The sequence below is a fragment of the Aedes aegypti genome, chromosome 2, assembly GCF_002204515.2.
Source record: "Aedes aegypti strain LVP_AGWG chromosome 2, AaegL5.0 Primary Assembly, whole genome shotgun sequence".
Classification (NCBI taxonomy): domain Eukaryota; kingdom Metazoa; phylum Arthropoda; class Insecta; order Diptera; family Culicidae; genus Aedes; species Aedes aegypti.
The window spans coordinates 418,459,681-418,481,359 of NC_035108.1; the positions used below are offsets into that span (position 1 = coordinate 418,459,681).

General features: G+C 39.2%; 1 protein-coding gene across 1 annotated transcript in view; it reads right to left on the minus strand.

Moving 5' to 3' along the window:
- LOC5571319 (protein bowel) overlaps nucleotides 1–20,544 on the minus strand; it is a 140,623-nt gene extending 120,079 nt beyond the window's left edge. Inside the window, exon 1 of the mRNA XM_021847432.1 lies at nucleotides 19,209–20,544. The gene's annotated coding sequence lies outside the window, so the exon portion shown is untranslated. The remainder of the gene's footprint in view (nucleotides 1–19,208) is intronic.
- Between the last annotated feature and the right edge of the window lie 1,135 nt (nucleotides 20,545–21,679).

Sequence of the window (21,679 nt, forward strand, 5' to 3'; positions counted from 1 at the left end):
GAAGATCTGGAACGCTTGTCTACTATTTCTCCAGTTCAGTGCCTTCGAAAATGAGAGTCTGGTACCGATTCGGCCATTATAACGGCCAGCTTTGGATTCCGAGATGTTTTACCTTAATAACTTCTTTTGAAGCATGTCCTCATTAAGAGGTCCTTGATAAGTATGCAAACTCTCTAAAATCTCAATTAAGTTAGAACTTACACAACAAACCACGTACATTCTTCAACTGTGCACAGCCCTCGAATTAATTATGAAACTGTTGACGCTTATCCTTTTCAAACGGCGTTGATGTGTACACTGCATATGATCCAATATCCCATTAGAGATTGTCACCACACATTGAACCTCGTTCCCGATAACCAACCAAAGCTCCACAATATACAATGGAATAGTGGCAAAACTCATCAAACTGTTTCGAAATTCTTGGAGAGCTCGTCCTCGTCCACATGCATTAGCGCTCGTTGACCACCAGGGCCCACAATAATGGCACACATGAAGCTGAATAATGACGATGCAAAGCATGGGGCTTCCTCTCAAGTGTGCTATTACTTAGAGGGGTGAGTGGTGTGTATGCGTGTATCTGTATAGGTATGTGTGCTCACGTCCTTGCATAATCGAGTTCCGTCTAGACTCACCGAAACGCTAAATGCAATGAAATTTGCAACATTTGCTGTCGAAAGCCGCTTGGGGAACGTGGCGCAGTCAGTCGGGTGCAAAATCGGGAGCTCCCGGGGGTGTTGTGAAATGGGATTATGTGTATAATGAAGCAGAGTGCGACAATGTGTGGTGCAACGCATTGTGCTTGCATTAATGGGTTGTTAATGCGTTCGATAAATTAAATTGATGGGCGCTGTGACCCAAATAAATTAAACGCTTTTCTATTACAGCGGGGCTGTGAATCCCAAAGTGGGTGGTTGAGTCTTATCGATAAATGTGGAGCTGTTCAGCAAGACCAAGCTGATGGTCGTAGGTTCAAATCCCACTGGTCGAGGATCTTTTCGTAATGGAAATTTTCTCGACTTTCCAGGACATAGATTACAGAGCGTAACAAAAATTACATTTTTGCGTGTCTTAAGGATCAAATTATGTGTCTCCAGTCAATTTGGGGTTGCTGTATCTGAAGCCGTTCTCAGAAGTGTTTATGCACGTTACAATTTTTGACTACAGCTTACCAAAGCTGTATAAAGCACTGATTTAATTGATGTTAACGTGATATATAAAGTATGATACAGCAAACTTCGTGATCTAATCCACCAATCATGCAAAATAAGGGTTTAACTTAAGTTTCAGATAATTCGGTAAAAATTACACGATTAAATTTAGATTAGATCGTTGTTTTTACGTGCTTGCAGTCTCTACCCAAAAATCTTCGTTTCTCTTGTATGGAAAAATACAATACTTCTCCAATCAAAAAATAACTTTTCTGAATCGAAAATACTAGAAACTTTGTTGATAAGCATAATTAGCGTTAGCGTTGGTGTTAGCGTTATCGTCGTTACGGTATACTTCGTAGATTGGATACTAGCAACATTCATGTTTCTGTTTAATTCGTCCAGATTGCTTTCAGGAACAAGGCATGGGAGTAATCCTTGATCCAATCTTGAACAATAATATTAAAAGCATGGATATCACCATTCCCAGCCACGCCCATTTTTACCGTAACTTCGGATAGGGGAAGTATATGTTGATGCAGCACTTACTTAATGAGAGGCCACCGACTTAGCGTCACCCTCGTAAGTGCTACGGAGTTGGATAAACTTTGTTGATAAAAATAGTTATACACACGAAGTTTGTATTCTGTGGCAAATTAAGTAAATATATAGCCATACAAGCTGGTAAACTTTCATGCAAGTTGGCTGAAATAGTCAAATATTACAACAACTACTAAAATCTTTTGAAGGATAAATGCAACCTAATGGAAAATTATACTTTAAAACATCTGAAGAATTATACAGTATTGGACACAATCTTCGTATTTTTAGATTTTCCATACAAAATTAACAATTCTAGTAGGCTGATTTGAATTAAATTAAATTCATAGACTGATTTGAATTCAATTAAATTAAAAGCACGTTGAATTTTAACATATATTTTTTAGTGATTGGTTCAAAAAGAATAATTTTTTGACTGAAGTGAAATATTTTATGAAAACAGGAAAACCCCACACTAAAACTGGTTTTAGCAAACTTGTTCATCATGTTTAATTCTATAACATGTCTGAAGATATTCCTTCAAAATTATTTTTAAAATACGTAAATTATTAAAAATTGGCAAAAATTACTTTAATTATGCTGTTATTGCTTTCGAACTAGTGATTTGAAGAATAAATGTTGAAATTGAAGTTATTTCTGACGTGCTCCAAAAATTCATTCACATCGAATCACAAATAACTGAGTTCTAAGCTTGCAAAATTGACCACTTCGAATGAAAATTCGAATAAGTTGCAAATTATTTGTCAAATACTGTAACTTTTTTAGATTTGTTTCTCTGGTTGACGTCCAGGTTTGCTCATTCATGAAACATGATAGCCAAAATCTGATGATTGTCTACATGTTGGCTCTAGAAATATGAAGAAGTACTTCAATTTCAAAGTTTTTGAAAATTATGTCAATAACATAGCGTAACATAACATTTTCGCGTGTCCTAAAGTTCAAATTTGGTGTCTCTGGTAAATTTGAGGTTTCTGAATCGAATGCCACTCTCAGAAATGTTGCACCAGGTTACAATTTGGAGCTTCAGGCCGCCAAATATAAAATACTGATTCAACAAATGTTTAAATGAAATTCAAACTGTAATATATCAAACATAATGGTTATCTAATCCACCAAGCTTGCAAAATTAAACCTAAACTTTCATGATGTATTTTAAATTTTCAAGGATACAATAAAATGGATTTATCCAAAATGCTTGCAGTCTCCTTACAAAATTCTTCTTTTTTCACATGGAAAGAAACAATGCTTTTGAAAGGCATCAATTTGAATTGAATTTGAATTGAATTGTTCATAAGTATTCTTCAGCACTTGAAAAATGGACTATGGATCAATGCACGGGTTCACATATTTAACGTTTAAGCGGTGTCGAATTCACTGGTTGCTATGGTCACATAAATAACACGGCACCGCTAAAACGTCAAATAATGAACCCGTGCATAGGTCCATGGAGTAAATTAATCTAGAAAATTTGCTGATAAATAATTCCTTTTCAACACGTTTTTTATGTTTGATGGTTTTAAGCCATTTTTCTCTTGCTTTTGATAATTTTTGATTATTTTCGACAGATTTGACTGTTTTTGACCGATTTGAATGTTTTTGTCTGCCTGTGATAGTTTTTGACAAATTTTGTTTATTTTTGACTGCCTCCGATCGTTTTTGACCAGTATTGATAGTTTTTGACCTTTTGTGATCGTTTCCTATCGTTTTGACCGTTGTCGACCGCTGGCAGCTTTTGATATATCTTGACTTGTTTTTACCAGTTATTGACCGTTTTTGCTCACCTTCATTTTGATTGCTTTTATCTGATTTTGATTGTTTTTGATCATTTTTGTCTGTTTCTTGGTTTCACTTGGTGTTGACCGTTTTTGATCGTTTTTTACTATCGGTTTTGACCGTTTGTCTTCTTCTCACCGGTGACCGTTGTCGACCGTTATTTATCGTTTATTACCTTTAACAGTTTTTGTTAGTTTTTTTTTATATATATTTTGACCTTTTTTACCGTTTCGACCATTATGATTACTTTTAGCTTATTGCGATCGTTTTTGACCATTTTGTCTGTTTCTAGCATTTTAGTTCGGTGTGGACCGTTTTTGATCGTTTTTGACTGACTTTCACCGTTTTTAGCTTTTTCTCAACGGTGACCGTTATCAACCGTGTTTGCTGGTTTATGACAACCTTTAGCAGTTTTTGTTCGTGTTTTTATATATGTTTATTTCTTACAGTTATTGACCGTTTTTGATTGCTTTTGAGCATTTTAATTTTTTTTAGCAGATTTTTATCGTTTTTGATTATTTTTGTCTTTTTCTTAATCGGTGTTGACCGTTTTGATAGCTTTTAACTGTTGAATTTGATATTTTTTGTTTTGTCTTCTTCTCACCGGTGACCGTTGTCGACCGTGTATGATCGTTTATGACCACCTTCAGCCGTTTTTATTAATTTTTTTTTCAAGTACATAATATGATCTTTTTTTAACCGTTTTTGATCACGTTTAACCATTTTGATTGCTTTTAGCTGGTTTTGGCCATTTTTGTCCATTTCTATCGTTTTAAATCGGTGTTGACCGTTTTTTGACGTTTTTGACCGTTATTTGGCTTCTTATCACCGGTGACCGTTGTCGTCCGTGTTTAATCTTTATTGATCATTGTTGACAGTTTTTGTTCGTTTTTTTTTATGTATTTTCAGCTTTTTTTTAACGTTTTTGGTCGCTTTCGACCATTTTGATTGCTTTAAGCTGATTTGGATCGTTTTAAACCATTTTGTCTGTTTCTAGCGTTTTAGATCGGTGTTGATCGTTTTTAACTGTTGACTTTGATCGTTTTTTTTTTTGCTTTTTCTCACCGATGATCGTTGTCGACCTGTTTGATCGTTTCTGACTACCTTTGCCAGTTTTTGGTCGATATTTATATATTTTGATCTGTTCGAACCATTTTTGATCGCTTTTGACCATTCTGATAGTTGACCGTTTTGATCGTTTTTGACAGCTTTTTGGGCTATCTCTCACCGGTGACCGTTGTTCAGTATAAATATGGAACTGAATTGTTATTGAACGATTCTTTAAAATACGCAGTAGGGCGATATTCAGAATTCAAAAGGCAACAGATGGCTCTCTTTCAGTGGCGGTAAAAACGAAATCCTGAAGCAAAGGATGCACCACGGAAGCTGAACTAATTTCTAAAAGTTATATATTCACAATACGCTTGATTACTAGTCACTACGTTTTCAATACAGTTTCCTAATTGCAAGTTTTTCACGTTTTCAATTATTTCCCATACGTTGTCACAGTTCTCGATTACCATTCTTTAATGCTCTTGTGTTGGAAGTTTGAGAAAATTGAGAACCGAGCGTAGCACGATCAGTGAGAGGAATACATCCATTAGTGTCGCTGCTCGGCGGCCAGTGAGAGAAACCTAATGTTCGAAAAGTTGATGTCTGCACTTTTGGCACCAACTGTTAGCATTTGAGAACGAAGTAAACAGCCGTTATCCTATTCGAAACTTGTAACCTTCTGAGTCAATGGGTTGCTCGGTAGCTTAGTTGGGAAAGCACTCGTCTAGCATACAAGGGTCGTTATTTTTCCATAGTAATTTCCATATACACCTATGTTGTCTTTGAACCACTTTCAAATCACTACCTAGAAAGCTGAAAATTTCACATAACAGTATTTTTATGGTAAGGATAGCAGGGAAGATATGGGAGATTGGATCTTCAGACATTTTTAAATTTTTATCGTTCTAATGGACAGCCTCGTTAAATATAAGGGCGACAATTTAAAAACAATCTTTCGGCATCGAGAAGGCAAAAGTGAAGAAAGTATGAGAAACACTAAATTAAGGTTACGATAGGCCGAAGCCACGTGGGGAATTTCCAAAAGCTCAGCTGATACGAACTGCTGAAAATTTCATCGTGATTCATTGTTGAAACAGTATACCAATCTCAAAACAATAATTTAGTAGCAACCAGTCAATTAAAGCTAATCCAATACCAATCATCAAGTTAGCTTTTTGCCGAAACGCACGGTTAACGCCCACAGCCCGTGTCAAGCGTCCACATTTGATTTCGCCCACTCTTTCAAGAAACAAAAAAAAAAATGGGCTAAACCAATCCTCTCGCACGCTGCTACCATTGTGTGTCTAACAGGTGATTCAGGAAATCGCTGCCTAAATTAATCCAATTCATTGAATAAGCCACTTGTAGCTGCTGTTTCTGTTTTGATTTCGTTCCTCCGCTCCGGCCCACTCCATGCATGCACTCTCCGACGTCAGCCATAATAATTCGTACCACACGCCACACAGTGGGTGCACTCCATGCAAATGTTGGCCAAAAGAACAAATCTCACTCAAGTCGTTCAAATATAATTGACAAAAAAAATTGTTCAAATGATAAATATATAAAATGCGATTTAAAACACGTCCAAAACATAGAAAAAGGCCTATTCTTTTGAATGAACAAGTTGAGCCAGATTTGGTTGAGATTTGGTATGGAAACATTAAAAAAAAATCAAAAACTGCAAAAAAGTGCCTTTTAAGAATAATTCCATTATTTTTTTTTACTTTTGCCCATTTTTGGCCCACTGTGCGCCAGCTCGCAGCAGAGGCAGTAAAAATAGCCGATCAGCAGCAAAATTGCCAATAAAACTTTTCGCCAAACAACCCATCCAACTTGGTCCAATCCTCGTCGTAAACGTCGTCCCGCATTATAGACACATGCAGTGTGCTTGCACGTATTTACGATCGCTCCGCGGCCCCTCCGCCTTCTCCTCCCCCGACGCATCGCTAGGATTGGTTGGTCCACAATGAACAGGGTGGGGGGATGAATTGATTCGATTCATTATAAATTCGCATCTCCCGAGGAGCCGAGCGCAGCACGATCTCGCACCTCTCGCTCTTGAGGGGCCCATTCGCGCGTATTGTTTTATGGTGTTTTTTTTCTGCTGCTGCTGCTGCTTGACTGAGTCCTTCATGAATAAATTAATACGCTTGTCGCCGTTGCAAAACGGTAATCTGGCGACTGATGATCGGTGGATTGATCAATTCTGCGCGTTGAATGATGTGGTGGATGGTTGGATTGTTTAGATGTTTCATCGCGCCGGGTTGCTGTTAAAGGGCTGGATCAGTGATGGAAAAAGTAAGTATGAATAGCTTTTTTTGCTATAATAATTGCGTTCAATGATAAACAATGAAAAATTTTGTATCTTTAGAATGCATTCACTACTTTATTCTAAATGGATAGCGATATATCGTTTGAATTCGGAGTCATGCAATCTGGTTTACAATCATCGGATTGATGTCCTTTACCAGGGTTCCGGAATCAGCTTAAGGATATTCAGGAAGTAATTGTAGATGGCCCTTTGTTTCATACAAATACTCAAAATGCATGGTATTAGACTCCTGATGTGAAATTTAGAAGATCAATGTATCTCATGATATGGTTTGTGTTGATCAAATTTTGGTCCCCAACTGATGCCCCAGGAACCAGATTCAGGGAATCCGAAACAGGACAGAATGGTTCCAAATGAGTTGGAAGAGTTGGAATATACTAATGATTTATGATTCAGTTACAAACACTGGAGTTTTATTTGATCCGTGCAAAATAATTATGGAAATGCCCCAAATGACCTTCCGACTGAGGTTATTAGCACAATTCATGAAACTTGAACAATGTTGTGGTGTTGTGTCAAAATTCCATTGAAATCGGCTGAAAATTATGGAAATTAGAGCAGAAGTTCACGAAAGTTTAGTTGTAAAAAGAGGTCAGAGACGCAAAGACTAAATAATAAAATCCTGGAATGGATACTTTCCTGTAAGTTTGGCTATTGTAGGTACAAAGGCACCTGAAACTGGAACGCGGATAATTTCATGAAATCTTTTAAAAATGTCGTCAGAAATTCAACGACCCGAGGTCGGACATCGTTCCCTAAATGGGCAACATCGAGCCCTACAGCGGTGGACTAAAGAGATAATTTAAACTCCTTTTCACCATTGTAAAACCAGTAAGTGTTGTGTCTCGTATCACGTCGCGTCTTATGAGTGTTGTGGAGATTCTTACATTAAACCAAACCGCAAGAAATTGAGCTTCAGAAATTGATGATCCTTTTTTAAATTTATCCATTTATTCCTTCTCGTCCTTCAAAGAGTGCTCCAAGAGTTTTCAGACGGCATTGTCGAAAATTTCCTGCTGCCACAAAGAGTCCTATATTTGTATATATATTTTAAACTGAATCTGAGTAATAACCATTAACACGTTTCTTTTTGCAATTCCATGTCTTGTTCGGCTTACACGTCAAACTCCCAACACTTTTTCAAAATTTCGATAGAACAAGTAAAATCCTGAACAATATTATTAAAAATTTCACAAGACATTGAATTTTTTACTCACAAAATCATTGACATGCATTTTGTGAAAACCATGGACAGGATTGTCAATGGTGTTGGACAAGTTTCTTACGAAATTTTTATCAGTATCCTCAATAGAATATAAAAAGATACTTGATTCTTTAAAATTCTTCAAAAAATATTTCTCGAAGACTTATTCAAACAGACTCAAGTCGGAAAAGTTAAAAAACTTACTTTATCATTCCTACGTGTTTCGCAGACGAAATTCTACACGTTCCGCTCTAAACCAACTCGATTTTTCACTTTTGAAACGTTTAATTTCCGGATTTACAAAACGACGAAAGTAAGATTCTCCACTTTCGTAACCTAACCGCTACTTTCGCCGCTCTGTTGTATGGGAGACAAAGTGACTTAACCACGAATCAAAACAAAATACTACTTAAGCCGATTTTACACTGGTAGAAAAACGTCGAAAGTAACTGAATGAAACGGCTTATCATTTTGTTATAATTATTTTTGTGGGAAACAATAAAAACTACCTAGTTTTTGAACGCGAGCTGATTGTATGCTAAATTTAAGTGATGTACACGGCAAAAAAATGTTAAAAAGGTGGTTCATTTTAAAACAGTTTTAGAAGACAGGTTGTGATTCTTGTTAATTAATTTTCTCAAAACCGTATGAAAGTTACTTACGTCGATTTGAAAAAGTAATCGAGATTTGTATATATGAATTTAGTTGCCAATATACCGTTTTGATTCATATTACGGACAGCTTCAAATTCCGGACACTCTCGTTTGTATGGGAAACATTTCACCCGAAATGTTTCAATTTTCGCCGTCCAAAAGTTCTCATTTTCGAGGCTCGTATTATTAGGTTTTTTTTCCATAAATATCATTGCAAATTTATAATGCCCAACTACCTTAGACGTCTCTTAGGCGGTTGAACGATATCAATTGATGATTTGACTGTTGCATTAATGATTATCATGAGCTGTCCGTAATTCGAATCAAAGCGTCCGGAAAATGAGGCAAAAATGAGGGAGCGTCCGGAATAAGAATCATGAAAAGGCCACACGTTTTGATTTATTTTAAATTATTCAAATTGCGGACGTGTATACTTTACCTTTCATCCGAAAGTTAAGGGCTTCCGACGCTCGATAACGCTAAAAAATCATAAAGAATGATTTATTTTGTATGGTCCAAGCTGGGTTATACTTCACTGAGGCCTTAAGTGTCCGTAATATGAATCAAAACGGTAATTAATGACCAAAAAGAGACTTCAAAACGTCATAAAGTATTAGTCATAAAAACTACCAGAAATAAAAATACGTTCTATAAGTTCTATTTTCACTTCTATTTTTTAACGGACAAATATTAGCTTAGTATAAGAAAATATTTTTAATTTTTGATTTCAATCGGAAGAAAACTCGTAGTTTATCAAATACATGGACTCCGGAAAACAAACTCGTGATAGAATTTTTAGTAGATTCATGAGCCAAAATTATTTGAAGATTCAGAAGAAAAGGAACAAAACGAATTACTTGAAGTATTTTAATCAAATCTATGGAGTTTATTGAGGGTAAATTTTCAATTGCAGACAACATAGTGGAGGATTTCTTAAAAAGAATGGAGGATGAGTTTCAAAATATTCTGTAAAAAATCCTTACAGAACATTGGGAAAAATCCAAAAACTCAAAAACATGTAAAACAGTAGAAGCCCAGACTCAATTTTTGACATTTTTTTTTGTACAATTAAACTCTTTCTTCCACAAAAACAGTAACTCCAAAACACAATTGATTTGACTGCGGGACACGTTTTTGTCTCAAGATTGGTGCTTACCGGCATTCACTCAATTAAGGGGCGCTAAATCCATTGCCGTTTTTTTAAATAATACAGCACGTCTAGTTTTTGAGATATTGGATGTTGAAAATGCAAAAAATGGCTGTTTTAGCCAACTTGCATGCAAGTTTGCCAGCTTGTAAGGCAATTTATTTGCTAAATTTGTCACAGAACTCGAACATTATGTGTATAACAATACTTGTCAACAAAGTTTATAATACTTTCGATGCGGAAAAGTTAGCTTTTGATGGTTTAAAAAAGTATTGATTTTTTTCATATAACAGAAACGAAGATACTTTGTATGAGAAGAAAGGTTTAATCTGAATTTAATCGTGCTATTTCAACCAAATTCTATCTAAAATGAAAGTTTAAGTCCTATCTTGCATGCTTGGTGGATAAGATCACAAAAAAGTTATAAAGTTAGTTATAAATATACTTAAAATAGTATGTACACATTAACAAAATCAGTGTTTTATACAACTTTGGCGACCTGTAGCTAAAAATTGTGTCGTGATAGAACATTTCTTAGAATGGCATCAGATTCCGCAAGCCCAAATCTACAAGAGACACGTAATGTGATCCTTGAGGCAAGCAAAAATGTGATTTTTGTTACGCTGTATTTTAAACAAACTCTAGACTAACCAAAGTAGATGAATGTTGTGCATAAGCAATAAGGAAATGATTGTATGCGTACTTAAAATATCTACATTTCAACTGATTGCTTCAATATATAAATTGAAAATAAGGACAATTCTCATGGTAGAAAGGTGAAATCGGGGTTACTAAAAAGTGTAAATTTTCTTGAAAGTATCTCCAGGTATTGTTAATTGGTCCATTCCTGATTCCTTTCCCTACTGTCCATAGAAGGACATTTTACCATAATTTCCAGCTCCATCTCTACTATTCTTTGTAATTAACTTATTTTGCAGTTAACTTTTTCCAAATAATTGCACTACAAATACATTGAATTGAAAATCTCCTGATTTTGCATACTGATCCATAATATGTCACAATTTGATCCATAACACTGCGGAACACGTTTTTGTCTCCAGCACCAAAATACCGCTATTCACTTAATTAAGGGTTGCTGAATCCATTGCCGTTTTCAGAAATATCATAGCACGTCCAGTTTTTGAGATATTGACTGTTGAAAATGCAAAAAATGACTATTTCAGCCAACTTGCATGCAAGTTTCTCAGCTTGTAAGGTAATATATTGGCTTAATATGCCACTGAATTCAAACTTTATGTGTATAACAATACTTATCATCAAAGTTTGTATTATTTTCGATACGGAAAAGTTATTTTTTGATGGTTTAGAGAATTGTTGTATTTTGCCATATAGAAGAAACGAAGAATTTTGTATGGAGACTGCAAGCATGTTGAAAAAATTGGTTTAATCAAAATTTAATCGAGCAATTTCAATCAAACTATGTCTGAAATGAAAGTTCAAGTTCTATTTTGCATGTTTGGTGGATTAGATTACAAAAAAGTATGATAAATTGTACTTTAAATTTCATGTAAACATCAATAAAAGCAGTGTTTTGTACAACTTTGGCGACCTGTAGCTAAAAATTGTGACGTGCTGGAACATTTCTGAGAACGGCATCAGATTCAGCAGCCCCAAATCTACTAGAGACACATAATTTGGTTCTTGAGACACGCAAACATGTCATTTTTGTAACGCTGTGTAATAGTGTTTTCAAAAACTAAATGAATTTTTATTTTTTATTCAATTCTGAGTAAATATTACACACAAAATGTTTACTAAACAAAGTCCAACTTGCAACGATACGAGTCATACTTTTATATTAAAATGTTATGTTTTCTATGTAGTTTTATTGTGAATACAAAAGATTTGATTTGACACTTATTGATCCATAGCTGTGGGGTCATTGTAATCGATACATTAAATGCTCATAAAATTTTTGCTTTCTTTTTGCATTGAAAGCCAATTTGTTAAGAAATGGTAACATGCCACTTCGTAAAATTTTATTATATATTTAAATATATTTCAGGATGATATAATTTCGCACAGAAACATTGCACTTGAAGAAAAAACACATTAAAAGATGTTAAAGTATTGTTTGTATACATGCAAATAGCTTAAGTTTCATTCTTTAATATATTTATGAACCATCTGAACATAATCTTTAGTGTAGAGAAGAATATAAGAGTATGCTGTACATTTTAAATCGATCCTTATTGCTAATTTCTGGCAGTAAAGTATATAAAAATAGGAAATGTAATCATTGATTAATTTTATTATTCAGTAATACTGATATAAACTGAAGATTATTGTCAACTGTAACGCTTTCTATATGTTCCAGGCAATTAGAAATAAAAGGCTGAAAATGTAAAGCATGCATCTTACTTTCTTACATAAGTAAGGGAACATATGTGTCTCAACTAGGGTTGTCATGTCTATTACGGCTTAACCAGCCGACGGTGTTTTGAAAATACCTGAAGGTCGTAGACACAAAAGTCAATTTGGACAAATTGAGTTGTAAGATTGTGAAAAATAATAGAATCGTTCTGGTGGGCTTCGATCCCACGACTCCCAATACGCTAGACTGGGCGCGTTAACCAACTACGCCACAGAACGGGTAACGATTCTGCAGCGCAATCGGCCAACCTGAAACCAAAGTCCGTCACGACCCCATTTTCTCCTTCACAACCCTACACCTCCTTCGGCTCTCTGAGATGCCCAATTCGACTCTCCTAAGCGTGCCTACGAACAACAGTGAGAGATTTTATTTTTAGCGTCGCACTGTTGCCTTGTTTGTGCCACACTACTCATAAGCCAACATTGGCTCAATGAGATGGTTAGTATGGGTCCGGCTTTCGACGTGGTCGTATCTCGTCATATCGACCCCTTTTGCGATAGAGAGATCGCCGCTCAAATTTACTCAACTAGGGTTGTCATGTCTATTACGGCTTAACCAGCCGACGGTGTTTTGAAAATACCTGAAGGTCGTAGACACAAAAGTCAATTTGGACAAATTGAGTTGTAAGATTGTGAAAAATAATAGAATCGTTCTGGTGGGCTTCGATCCCACGACTCCCAATACGCTAGACTGGGCGCGTTAACCAACTACGCCACAGAACGGGTAACGATTCTGCAGCGCAATCGGCCAACCTGAAACCAAAGTCCGTCACGACCCCATTTTCTCCTTCACAACCCTACACCTCCTTCGGCTCTCTGAGATGCCCAATTCGACTCTCCTAAGCGTGCCTACGAACAACAGTGAGAGATTTTATTTTTAGCGTCGCACTGTTGCCTTGTTTGTGCCACACTACTCATAAGCCAACATTGGCTCAATGAGATGGTTAGTATGGGTCCGGCTTTCGACGTGGTCGTATCTCGTCATATCGACCCCTTTTGCGATAGAGAGATCGCCGCTCAAATTTACTCAACTAGGGTTGTCATGTCTATTACGGCTTAACCAGCCGACGGTGTTTTGAAAATACCTGAAGGTCGTAGACACAAAAGTCAATTTGGACAAATTGAGTTGTAAGATTGTGAAAAATAATAGAATCGTTCTGGTGGGCTTCGATCCCACGACTCCCAATACGCTAGACTGGGCGCGTTAACCAACTACGCCACAGAACGGGTAACGATTCTGCAGCGCAATCGGCCAACCTGAAACCAAAGTCCGTCACGACCCCATTTTCTCCTTCACAACCCTACACCTCCTTCGGCTCTCTGAGATGCCCAATTCGACTCTCCTAAGCGTGCCTACGAACAACAGTGAGAGATTTTATTTTTAGCGTCGCACTGTTGCCTTGTTTGTGCCACACTACTCATAAGCCAACATTGGCTCAATGAGATGGTTAGTATGGGTCCGGCTTTCGACGTGGTCGTATCTCGTCATATCGACCCCTTTTGCGATAGAGAGATCGCCGCTCAAATTTACTCAACTAGGGTTGTCATGTCTATTACGGCTTAACCAGCCGACGGTGTTTTGAAAATACCTGAAGGTCGTAGACACAAAAGTCAATTTGGACAAATTGAGTTGTAAGATTGTGAAAAATAATAGAATCGTTCTGGTGGGCTTCGATCCCACGACTCCCAATACGCTAGACTGGGCGCGTTAACCAACTACGCCACAGAACGGGTAACGATTCTGCAGCGCAATCGGCCAACCTGAAACCAAAGTCCGTCACGACCCCATTTTCTCCTTCACAACCCTACACCTCCTTCGGCTCTCTGAGATGCCCAATTCGACTCTCCTAAGCGTGCCTACGAACAACAGTGAGAGATTTTATTTTTAGCGTCGCACTGTTGCCTTGTTTGTGCCACACTACTCATAAGCCAACATTGGCTCAATGAGATGGTTAGTATGGGTCCGGCTTTCGACGTGGTCGTATCTCGTCATATCGACCCCTTTTGCGATAGAGAGATCGCCGCTCAAATTTACTCAACTAGGGTTGTCATGTCTATTACGGCTTAACCAGCCGACGGTGTTTTGAAAATACCTGAAGGTCGTAGACACAAAAGTCAATTTGGACAAATTGAGTTGTAAGATTGTGAAAAATAATAGAATCGTTCTGGTGGGCTTCGATCCCACGACTCCCAATACGCTAGACTGGGCGCGTTAACCAACTACGCCACAGAACGGGTAACGATTCTGCAGCGCAATCGGCCAACCTGAAACCAAAGTCCGTCACGACCCCATTTTCTCCTTCACAACCCTACACCTCCTTCGGCTCTCTGAGATGCCCAATTCGACTCTCCTAAGCGTGCCTACGAACAACAGTGAGAGATTTTATTTTTAGCGTCGCACTGTTGCCTTGTTTGTGCCACACTACTCATAAGCCAACATTGGCTCAATGAGATGGTTAGTATGGGTCCGGCTTTCGACGTGGTCGTATCTCGTCATATCGACCCCTTTTGCGATAGAGAGATCGCCGCTCAAATTTACTCAACTAGGGTTGTCATGTCTATTACGGCTTAACCAGCCGACGGTGTTTTGAAAATACCTGAAGGTCGTAGACACAAAAGTCAATTTGGACAAATTGAGTTGTAAGATTGTGAAAAATAATAGAATCGTTCTGGTGGGCTTCGATCCCACGACTCCCAATACGCTAGACTGGGCGCGTTAACCAACTACGCCACAGAACGGGTAACGATTCTGCAGCGCAATCGGCCAACCTGAAACCAAAGTCCGTCACGACCCCATTTTCTCCTTCACAACCCTACACCTCCTTCGGCTCTCTGAGATGCCCAATTCGACTCTCCTAAGCGTGCCTACGAACAACAGTGAGAGATTTTATTTTTAGCGTCGCACTGTTGCCTTGTTTGTGCCACACTACTCATAAGCCAACATTGGCTCAATGAGATGGTTAGTATGGGTCCGGCTTTCGACGTGGTCGTATCTCGTCATATCGACCCCTTTTGCGATAGAGAGATCGCCGCTCAAATTTACTCAACTAGGGTTGTCATGTCTATTACGGCTTAACCAGCCGACGGTGTTTTGAAAATACCTGAAGGTCGTAGACACAAAAGTCAATTTGGACAAATTGAGTTGTAAGATTGTGAAAAATAATAGAATCGTTCTGGTGGGCTTCGATCCCACGACTCCCAATACGCTAGACTGGGCGCGTTAACCAACTACGCCACAGAACGGGTAACGATTCTGCAGCGCAATCGGCCAACCTGAAACCAAAGTCCGTCACGACCCCATTTTCTCCTTCACAACCCTACACCTCCTTCGGCTCTCTGAGATGCCCAATTCGACTCTCCTAAGCGTGCCTACGAACAACAGTGAGAGATTTTATTTTTAGCGTCGCACTGTTGCCTTGTTTGAGCCAATGTTGGCTTATGAGTAGTGTGGCACAAACAAGGCAACAGTGCGACGCTAAAAATAAAATCTCTCACTGTTGTTCGTAGGCACGCTTAGGAGAGTCGAATTGGGCATCTCAGAGAGCCGAAGGAGGTGTAGGGTTGTGAAGGAGAAAATGGGGTCGTGACGGACTTTGGTTTCAGGTTGGCCGATTGCGCTGCAGAATCGTTACCCGTTCTGTGGCGTAGTTGGTTAACGCGCCCAGTCTAGCGTATTGGGAGTCGTGGGATCGAAGCCCACCAGAACGATTCTATTATTTTTCACAATCTTACAACTCAATTTGTCCAAATTGACTTTTGTGTCTACGACCTTCAGGTATTTTCAAAACACCGTCGGCTGGTTAAGCCGTAATAGACATGACAACCCTAGTTGAGTAAATTTGAGCGGCGATCTCTCTATCGCAAAAGGGGTCGATATGACGAGATACGACCACGTCGAAAGCCGGACCCATACTAACCATCTCATTGAGCCAATGTTGGCTTATGAGTAGTGTGGCACAAACAAGGCAACAGTGCGACGCTAAAAATAAAATCTCTCACTGTTGTTCGTAGGCACGCTTAGGAGAGTCGAATTGGGCATCTCAGAGAGCCGAAGGAGGTGTAGGGTTGTGAAGGAGAAAATGGGGTCGTGACGGACTTTGGTTTCAGGTTGGCCGATTGCGCTGCAGAATCGTTACCCGTTCTGTGGCGTAGTTGGTTAACGCGCCCAGTCTAGCGTATTGGGAGTCGTGGGATCGAAGCCCACCAGAACGATTCTATTATTTTTCACAATCTTACAACTCAATTTGTCCAAATTGACTTTTGTGTCTACGACCTTCAGGTATTTTCAAAACACCGTCGGCTGGTTAAGCCGTAATAGACATGACAACCCTAGTTGAGTAAATTTGAGCGGCGATCTCTCTATCGCAAAAGGGGTCGATATGACGAGATACGACCACGTCGAAAGCCGGACCCATACTAACCATCTCATTGAGCCAATGTTGGCTTATGAGTAGTGTGGCACAAACAAGGCAACAGTGCGACGCTAAAAATAAAATCTCTCACTGTTGTTCGTAGGCACGCTTAGGAGAGTCGAATTGGGCATCTCAGAGAGCCGAAGGAGGTGTAGGGTTGTGAAGGAGAAAATGGGGTCGTGACGGACTTTGGTTTCAGGTTGGCCGATTGCGCTGCAGAATCGTTACCCGTTCTGTGGCGTAGTTGGTTAACGCGCCCAGTCTAGCGTATTGGGAGTCGTGGGATCGAAGCCCACCAGAACGATTCTATTATTTTTCACAATCTTACAACTCAATTTGTCCAAATTGACTTTTGTGTCTACGACCTTCAGGTATTTTCAAAACACCGTCGGCTGGTTAAGCCGTAATAGACATGACAACCCTAGTTGAGTAAATTTGAGCGGCGATCTCTCTATCGCAAAAGGGGTCGATATGACGAGATACGACCACGTCGAAAGCCGGACCCATACTAACCATCTCATTGAGCCAATGTTGGCTTATGAGTAGTGTGGCACAAACAAGGCAACAGTGCGACGCTAAAAATAAAATCTCTCACTGTTGTTCGTAGGCACGCTTAGGAGAGTCGAATTGGGCATCTCAGAGAGCCGAAGGAGGTGTAGGGTTGTGAAGGAGAAAATGGGGTCGTGACGGACTTTGGTTTCAGGTTGGCCGATTGCGCTGCAGAATCGTTACCCGTTCTGTGGCGTAGTTGGTTAACGCGCCCAGTCTAGCGTATTGGGAGTCGTGGGATCGAAGCCCACCAGAACGATTCTATTATTTTTCACAATCTTACAACTCAATTTGTCCAAATTGACTTTTGTGTCTACGACCTTCAGGTATTTTCAAAACACCGTCGGCTGGTTAAGCCGTAATAGACATGACAACCCTAGTTGAGTAAATTTGAGCGGCGATCTCTCTATCGCAAAAGGGGTCGATATGACGAGATACGACCACGTCGAAAGCCGGACCCATACTAACCATCTCATTGAGCCAATGTTGGCTTATGAGTAGTGTGGCACAAACAAGGCAACAGTGCGACGCTAAAAATAAAATCTCTCACTGTTGTTCGTAGGCACGCTTAGGAGAGTCGAATTGGGCATCTCAGAGAGCCGAAGGAGGTGTAGGGTTGTGAAGGAGAAAATGGGGTCGTGACGGACTTTGGTTTCAGGTTGGCCGATTGCGCTGCAGAATCGTTACCCGTTCTGTGGCGTAGTTGGTTAACGCGCCCAGTCTAGCGTATTGGGAGTCGTGGGATCGAAGCCCACCAGAACGATTCTATTATTTTTCACAATCTTACAACTCAATTTGTCCAAATTGACTTTTGTGTCTACGACCTTCAGGTATTTTCAACATATGTGTGTTTAGGTCGAAAGATCATCCAAGATTACCTTTGTATGGGTCCATACACGTTGCCTTATTTATGGCAATGAGAAGGAGGACTCTTTCGTAAAGATGGGGGCTAAGAGAGGTGAGATTTGTTTTATTATGTCCTTCAAAGTTTTTTTTTTCGCGATTACCAAAGCGATTAACGAAATGGCCAACTGAGGCAGCGACAATCGTTTTGTCTCAAATTCCGAACAGATTCATATTCCAAACACTCGGTTTTTGCATGACGATTTGGTTGAAATGTTTCGCTGAAATGTTTCATCAATATGCCTCGATTTGATAGTCAATTGCAATCCCTATCGTCTTTTAACCTTTTCAATATTTTGAGAGTGGCGATGATTGTCTAGTACGAAGTAACTAAAACTAGCTAAAATAAACATATTTGCCAAATTATTTATCTGAATACGATTGATTCGTGCTGTTCGGTATCTTAATCAATGTGTTCGGAATATGAGACAGAATGAGCATAGTGTGCGGCATTTGAATCAAAATGTTTTCCGTACTTTTACGTAAATCATAACATTTTAATTGACAACCGGCACAAGAGCTTACAGTTGGATTTGTAAAGACATTTTTACAAATATCAACTAGTTTATGCCTGCAAATTGCATTTGAAATCACTGTTGGCCATAAGTGTTCATAATATGAATCAAAACGACACTTTCCCTAATTATGATAGTTTCTTTGCGAGCATTGTCAAGCGTTGTGGAAATGTCCGGAAATGAACGTCTCCAGAGCGCTACTTTTGGATACCTTTGCGGCCCAAGATAGACATCCCTATGGTTCATTTAGAGATACGTTGGGCGATCCCATCTACATGGTGATTTACAATTTCGGCAGTCGATAACCTACATGAAAGTGGTATACGCCATGATAAGATAAACTAACAGCTAAACTAATTACACAGAATTTTGGCTCCGTAAAGCGTTAAACCCGATTGAGCCTCAAATGAACAAACTACATTAAACCAAGAATATCTGATTCTCCAGATTTGTGTTGTTGAAAATCGAGATGTGGTGCAATTCATCTCCATCACACACCTCCCCATTTTCCATCACCTCTCAAGTGTAATCAGTTTAAAGATTAAATCATTGCCTCAGTACCTGTTATCTGCTCGTTAATAGTCTAACCAGACTGCAAGACTGGATCTCGCTCGTCGTTTACGTCGTTTCGTATCACCCAGCCTTTCGAAAGGCAAGGCTGTTCGTCTCGTTGTTTATTGTCACTGCGCCGCGCTATTTATCTGCATTCGCCATGGGTAGTGTTAGTCCACATAAGGCCGACAGCGTAACAAGCAACTCCGAGCGTCGAGCGCCGAGTTCAATTACTGGCGGTAAATTGCTCCCCTTGCTGTTGCACTACTAATTCGACACCTTCCACTGATTTCGCCCGTTTTGGCACTTAATCCAATAATTGTAATCCAAATTGGGAATGATTTAATCTCACTTTCCAGCCGACTGATCCTTTATTTTATGACCCGTTTTTCGATGCCAGGCAATTCCCCCTGGTATCAACCTTTTTTTCCTAGCTGCTTTTTCTTCACTTCAGGAGACACTTTTTGTTTTATGCATTTTTTGTTTTAAATTTATCACTGCACCGTGCTATTTTCCCAGTGAATCATGGCGCGTTTTTTATGAGTGTGTTTTGCACAATCATTTAACCTTTAATCCTTTCCAACTCGATTAAGCACACACTCCGACGGAGCGCTCGTTTTCATATTTAGCCTACACTGCTGCGGAGCGATGACCACAAAATTCGATAAAACTTTTATTGCGGTTGAGCTGTTTCGTTGTTTATTTTTGGTCACTTTCGGAGAACACTATAAAACATTCTGCACTTTTCGTTTTACACCCTTGAGGTTTGCACCGCACCGAACTTTAGTGCAAGGCTCTCCACCGCCTCCTAACCATGCGGACTTCCTTAATCTCGATTCATGCGCTGCCTTTGCCAGCCACTTGGCAAATCGACATAATCTCTGATAAACTCTTTTTTCGCAAAGAAAAACTACTTAAACCACAGCCTCCATCTTGACTTTCCCACCAACTGTGGGTCTGTTCACAACCACTTGTTCCATCCCCCTTTCGGTAGGAGTACTCAACCAAGCTCTTCAAAGGCACTTCAAGCGAAATCGCATCGCTTCCGAAATCTTCGCTAACATCACATCTCTTTTCGCTTGAGAAAACTATTCAACCATCAATCGCTTCAAGGATCGCAAAACTAGCGGGGTTTCGCTGCTTCTCTGGTTCACATTTTGTGGGTATTCGTCGGAAGGATCACTTCACCACGATTCAGTAGACACTTTCCGGGACTTGCGCACAAGACTTCAACATCGGACACGGACCGACACAGGTGCGTCGTTCATGCACGATCAATTCTCTCAGACTGAAACGCCCGCCTAGCCTTGCAAATTGTACAACAAGTTCATCGAGCGAGCTTTCGTTGTCTCTCACTCACGAAAAGCCATCGTCACGAGAGAAAAACCCTCTCGGCACTTGTTCTCTTCCAGCGCGCTGTTCATGTGTAGGTGTGTGGCACCACACGGCCATATTGAATCAGAAGGAACGATCTGGTGGAAAAGCTCGCTCCACGTTGTGGTCGTTGTGGGTTGGATCGCGGTGCAGCACTACTATCACCCTATGACCCTTATGACCCTAAACAAACTTCCAACCCGATCGGTTTGTCCACTCGGGTTGCAAGGAGTTTCCATGTTGCGGTTCCGGACGGAGCAGTTGAGGTGCCGCGCATGGAACAATTTAATTTAATACGTTATTTTTTTTATACTGGCGTAGCTAGGATTTTTGTCTGGAAGGGGCCTAGGGGTGGCCTATCATATACCTGTTTTTACAGATGTATTATTATTATTATCTCTATTAGGGAGATTTTTAGCCCACGGCTGGTTCATCTCCAATTTACAGATGTAATGTCGGTCGCAATAATCACGATTTTCACAAATTTCGTATTTTTAACAGATGTGCATTGATTTTAATAATTTGTGATTTTGTCGCATTTGGCGGCACATCAGTTTCATTTGTAGTTTAAATGTACAAATTCATTCTTTTTGTAATCCTTCAAGAATTCTAGAGAAAAAATCACAAAGAATGTCCTTTGTGATTCTTCCACGATTCTTCATGTTCTTTGAAGAGATTTCTCTTAGAATTCCTAAGGAAATTGCGTTATGAATTATTTTCATAATTTTCAGTGCTTTCATCGAGAACTCTTTTACCAGTTTTCACGAAGTTCATCTTGGGCTTTCCACAGAAAATCATACCCAGACTTTTTGATCTCACCAGAAAAATTCTGAAAGAATCTGTATCGAATTACTTAAACAATCTTTTGAAGAATTCAGCCAGAAAATGTATTAGAAATTATTTTAATCATTTCTTTTAGAAGGTCCTCTACGTACTTATTATATATAAACTGTTAATTTAAAGTGTCCTTCAGTTGCTCATTAATAATTTGTTTAGGATTTTAATCAGAAAAAACACCAAAAATGTCTTCAAGATCACCAAGCAAGGATTCATTTCACGAATTCATAAGAACAGTTTTATTTTGAAGCCCTACAATGCTGTTTGAA